Here is a 5826-nt window from a genome sequence, read left to right on the forward strand (position 1 = left end):
GGGTTGGGCTGGGTTGAAGTCAGGAGCCAGGAGCCAGGAGCCAGGAACTATATTCAGGTCTCTCCTGGGTGGCAGGGGGTCAAGCACTTTGGTCATCCTGTGCTGCTTTCCCAGGTTCATTAGCAAGGAGCTGGATGGGAAGTGGAGCAGCTGGGACTTGAACTGGCACTCCCATATGGGATGCCAGCATCACAGACAACTTCACCTTATGCCACAACACCAGCCCCACTAGGGACCATTTCTGGCAGGAACACTGCATCTTGCATAGAGAATGTTGTAGTTTTGCTGCTTACTAAAATGGATGCACTAGGGATGATGTCAGTGATAAAATATTTATTTTTTAGAAGATTTTTATTTATTTGAGAGGTAGAGTTACAAACACAGAAAGGGAGAGACAGAGACAAAGATCTTCCATCTTAAGCTGGTTCACGTCCCAAATGGCCTCAATGGCCAGAGCTGGGCCAATCTGAAGCCAGGAGCCAGGAGCTTCTTCCGGGTCTCCCATGCAGGTGCAGAAGCTCAAGCACTTAGGTCATCTACTGCTTTCCCAGGCCATAGCAGAGAGATGGATCAGAAAAGGAGAAGCCAGGACTGGATCTGGTGCCCATATGGGATGCTGGCACCGCAGGTGGAGACAGCCCACTATACCACAGCGCTGGGCCCCAAATCATTATTTTCAAAAATATTGGCAAATCTGGGGCCGGCACCATGGTGCAGTAGGTTAATCCTTCACCTGCAGCACTGGCATCTCATATGGGCGCTGGTTCTAGTGCCAGCTGCTCTGCTTTTGATCCAGCTCTCTGCTATGGCCTGGGAAAGCAGTGGAAGATGGCCCAAGTCCTTGGGCCCTGCACCCGCATGGGAGACTGGAAAGAAGCACCTGGCTCCTGGCTTCGATCAGTGCAGCTCCAGCCATTGTGGCCATTTGGGGAGTGAACCATCGGAAGGCTTTTTTCTCTGTGTCTCTCTCTCACTGTCTATAACTCTTATCTGTCAAATAAATAAATAAAATTTTAAAAAATATTGGAAAATCTTTTGAAATTGCTAATGACCTGAGGTATAACTTATTCTTACTAGATAATATTTAAGTATTAAAGACCATTGCACATTAATATGCAATAAAGGGGCCAGCGCTGTGCTGTAGCAGGTTAAGCCTTCACCTGCAGTGTCAGCATCCCTTATAGGCACTGGTTCAAGTCCCAGCTGCTCCGCTTCTGGTCCAGCTCCCTGCTAATGCACTTGGGAAAGCAGCAGAGGATGGTCCAAGTGCTTGGGCTCCTGCTCCCACATGATTCAGAATAAGCTCCGACTCCTGACTTTGGCCTGGCCAAGCCCTGGCTGTTGTGGTCTTTTGAGCTAGGAACCAGCAGATGGAAGATCTTTCTCTCTCTCTGTATTTCTGCATTTCTTTTTTCTTCTTTTTTTTTAACTTTTATTTAATGAATATAAATTTCCAAAGTACAGCTTATGGATTACAATGGCTCCCCCCCCCCCATAACTTCCCTCCCACCCGCAACCCTCCCCTTTCCCTCTCCCTCCCCCTTCCATTCACATCAAGATTCATTTTCAATTCTCTTTATATACAGAAGATCAGTTTAGCATATATTAAGTAAAGATTTCAACAGTTTGCACCCACATAGAAACATACCAGGGGATTCCAATTCAATCCCATCAAGGTGGCATGTACCAATGCCATCTCACTAGTTCCGGTGATCAATTTCTGTTCAAATTGATCATAATGATAGGACTAAGAGCCAAAGGGAGCACATAAACAAGACTAGTGTCTGCAAATACTAGCTGATAGAATAAAAAAGGGAGAGAACGATCCAGCATGGGAAGTGAGATACACAGCAGACCCATAGAATGGCAGATGTCCTAAACAGCACTCTGGCCTCAGAATCAGCCCTTAAGGCACACGGATCTAGCTGAAAAGCCCATGAGAGTATTACAGGCATGGAAAGCCAAAACACTCTGGCAAAAAAAAAAAAAAACCCTACATGTATTTCTGCCTTTCGAATAAATAAGTAAGTCTTTAAGAATGCATTAAGGACCATCGCTTATGAGTCACGACACAAGTGAGCTGGCCTGCTTTGTCTAAACTCCTGAGGACTTCCAATAATGAACTCCAGTGTAACAATTGCTTTCAGGTTTTTATAGCCTTGGTTGCACATGGCTCCAGAAAATGCTAGCACTTTTCCTGTCCACTGATGGTCAGGTATGAAAAAAAGCAGCTAGAACACCACAGCCTTGGCTAACTGAGAAAGCTTGTTGATGATGAGAGCTTTGACTCTTTGGAGAGGAAGGCCTCTCACTGACCTGGGAGGATCCACTGTGGCAGATGCTGCCCAAGGTTGAGGAAGAGGAGGCTAGAGCAGAAACCAGTGGACTTGATGATGTGGGAACGTTAGTCAAGGAGGTGATCTGACAGAAGTGATTAGGGCAGGGTATGCTGTGAGAGGCCTTTCCCCATTCTTATCTTGTGGAGTCCGCTCAACTAGCCTTATCATAGTTTCTGTTTAGCTTGTCCAATTGGCAGGGGGGAGGTCACAATGGAAGTTGCAGTGAGTTTATGGTAAAATGTCAGAATAGGGCTCTAAGGAAATCCTTTTTAAAACTTCAAAACTTGAGATACTTCAAACTCTGCATGAAAATTAACTAGAAAGGATCATGGACCTAAATGTAACTCTACAGTTTCTACAAGAAAACAGGAGAAAATCTCTGTAACTTTAGATTAGACAATGGGTTATTTGAAAGATTTTTTTCAGGAAAGGCACAATAAAAGGACAAACCATACAAGATAAAAGTTGCTATAGGCTCATCAACATTAAAAAAAAATTAACTTCTACTCTTCAGAAGGTACACTTAGTAGAGTGAAATGATAACTCACAACCAGAGAGAAGATATTTACTAAACATACATCTGAGAGAAAGTACTCATACCCAGAGCATATAAAACACTCTTAAAACTCCCTAAGATTACCATCAAATTACTACATGGGAACAGATTTGAATAGACACTTGGTAAAGATATTTGCACAACAGTATCGTCAGTTATTAGAGAAGTCTAAGTTTAAACTGCAGTGAGTGTACCCAAGGTGCCAGCGTTAGGATGACTGAGTCCCGCATTTGAGCACTTGCATTTGATTCTTCTCTCTGGTTCCTGATTCCAGCTTCCTGCTAATATAGTTCTTCTGCCTTTCTTTGGTTGAGTAACTGGGGTTCCTGCCACCTACATGGGAGATCTGGGTTGAATTCCCAGCTGTCAATTCCAGCTTCAGCCCAATGCTGGTCTTGGTGGCATTTGGTGAGAGAACTGATTGACTCTCTAGTAACTATTTTTAAATACTAAAAAAACATATAGAGATTCCACTATTTATCTACTGGCAGAAGAGCTACATTAAAAAAAGTTTTATTTTTTAACTTATTTGAAAGAACGAGAGAGAGAGAGAGAGAGAGAGAGAGAGAGAAAGAAAGAGATTGATTGATTGACCTTCCATCTGCTGGTTCACTTCCCCAAATGCTGATAACAGCCAGGGTTGGGCCAGGACTATGCCAAGGACATAGGTCTCAATGTGTGGGTCTCCTACATGGGTGGCAGAGACCAGAATACTTGAGTTACCATCGGCTACCTCCCAGGGTGCACATTAGCTGGAAGCAGAGTAGCTGGGACTCAAACTTGGCACTCTGATACGGGATGTAGGCATCCCAAGTGGTATCTTATTTATTTATTTATTTATTTATTTATTTATTTATTTGACATGTAGAGTTAGACAGTGAGAGGGAGAGACATAGAGAAAGGTCTTCCTTCCATTGGTTCACCTCCCAATCACCCCCCAAATGGCCGCTACCGCCGGAGCTGCGCCGAACTGAAGCCAGGAGCCAGGTGCTTCCTCCTGGTCTCCCATGCGGGTGCAGGGTCCAAGCACTTGGGCCATCCTCCACTGCCTTCCCGGGCCACAGCAGAGAGCTAGATTGGAAGAGCAGCAGCTGGGACTAGAACCTGGTGCCCATATGGGATGCCGGTGCCACAGGTGGAGGATTAGCCAAGTAAGCCATGGTGCTGGCCCCCCAAGTGGTATCTTAATGCTGTGCCACAATGTCCAGTTTCTAAATGTTTGTTAAAAAAGTTGAAATCTGAGGACTGGGACAACACATGTTGCAACTGCCACTCTCGAACATTGTTGGTGAGAGTGCAGACTGCAGCAGCTACTTGGCAAACAGTTTAGCTGTGTGTTAAACAGTTCAATATACACTTAGTAGGTAATGAACTGTCCTACCCCTAGATCTTTACACCAAAGAAATGAAGACACATATCCACTCACAGACCTCCATGTGAGTGCTGTTAGTGGCTTTATTTATAATTGCAAAAAGTTGGAAAACACAGTTCTATAAGCTGATGAAATGGATAAACTGGTGTAACTACACAATTGGAATATTACTTAGCAATAGGTAGAGGCAGCAACATGAATAGTAGTTTAATCTCTAAAGGATTATGCTGAGTAAAGGAGCCAGACACAAGAGGCTACACTTACTACATGATTTTGCTTATAAGACACTGTGGAAGGAAAAACTACAAGAATAGAAACAGGATGAGTGGTTTGCAGGGCCTGGGTCTGGGGATGGGAGGAGACGATTGATTGGAAAGGACCATGAGGGACCTTTTTGGGTTGATAGAAATGTTCTACATCAGGAATTTGGTGGTGGTTACATAACCACGTGTTTGCCAAAACTCAGCAAACTTTACAGTGTGAATTGAAATACATAAAAATTATACCTCCATAAGCCTGACTTAAGAAAACAAGTCTACAGACTTACATGGAAATAAACCTAAGAAAAAGATAACTTACAGGTTTTCCAATTGAAGAGTCATCATGAGGATGTTCTCAACTGTGGTAAGTGGTACTTGTGTTGTTCCCAAGTCTCTGAAGGAGAAAGCCCAAACATTCATGGTATGGACCTCAATAAAAAGATCTGTCTTTAAAAAGGTTGTTTCAGGAAGATGTGGTTACATCAGTTTTGGCTTCTCTATAAAGCAAGACAGCTCAAGAGTTTGTCATGGAGACAGTTCCAGAAAGCCCTGGTTGAAATGACTTTACTATTTGCATCATCAGATTAATGACCTTGGCATTGAAGAGTGGAACCTACACCTTTTTCTGCCATTGTCTTATTTTTCATTTTATACTACATTGACCTCTTTTAATTCTTATTTTTTTCTTTAAAAAATTTACATCTATACCTCTTTGCTTGGGATAGATGGTATTCCTAACATGTATTTGCATGTAACACTGTCTCCCTCTGCCAGCTGTCTTTCCCATGATAAATTCTTTCTCAGTTCTTGCCTCAGTCAATAACTTTTTTTCAGTAACCTATTTTTTTTTCAGTAACCTAATTTAAAATCATGACTTTTTAGCCTCAATCTCAAATATTTAATGTTTGATGAAAATAAAAAAGGATTAGTTTAATACTTACAGATATTTTAATGCTGGCAGTTTAAAAAGATACGAATCTTCAACGTTTTTCAGAGGATTACGATTGAGATTTCTGAAAAATGCAATGGAATTAAAGTTATTGGCCTTTCAATAAGCACAAGATTGTATGAGAAATTATATTCTTTTTTGTGTAGACATTTTAGGCTTAAAATTACTTTCTGTGTACTTATAAATCACCCTTAGAATTCAAAAAGCACTTGTTCTTTGGGAACTACCTATGTCTCTTAGAGGATGAATGGAGAAGAGAAAGAGAAAAGATACAAAAAAATGCATAATAAACAAAAAGTATGCAAAAGAACTTTTTAGGTGAAAAGCCCTAATTAGAAGTGGAGCCAGTG

This window comes from Oryctolagus cuniculus, chromosome 17, assembly GCF_964237555.1.
Source record: "Oryctolagus cuniculus chromosome 17, mOryCun1.1, whole genome shotgun sequence".
NCBI classification, from domain to species: Eukaryota; Metazoa; Chordata; class Mammalia; order Lagomorpha; family Leporidae; genus Oryctolagus; species Oryctolagus cuniculus.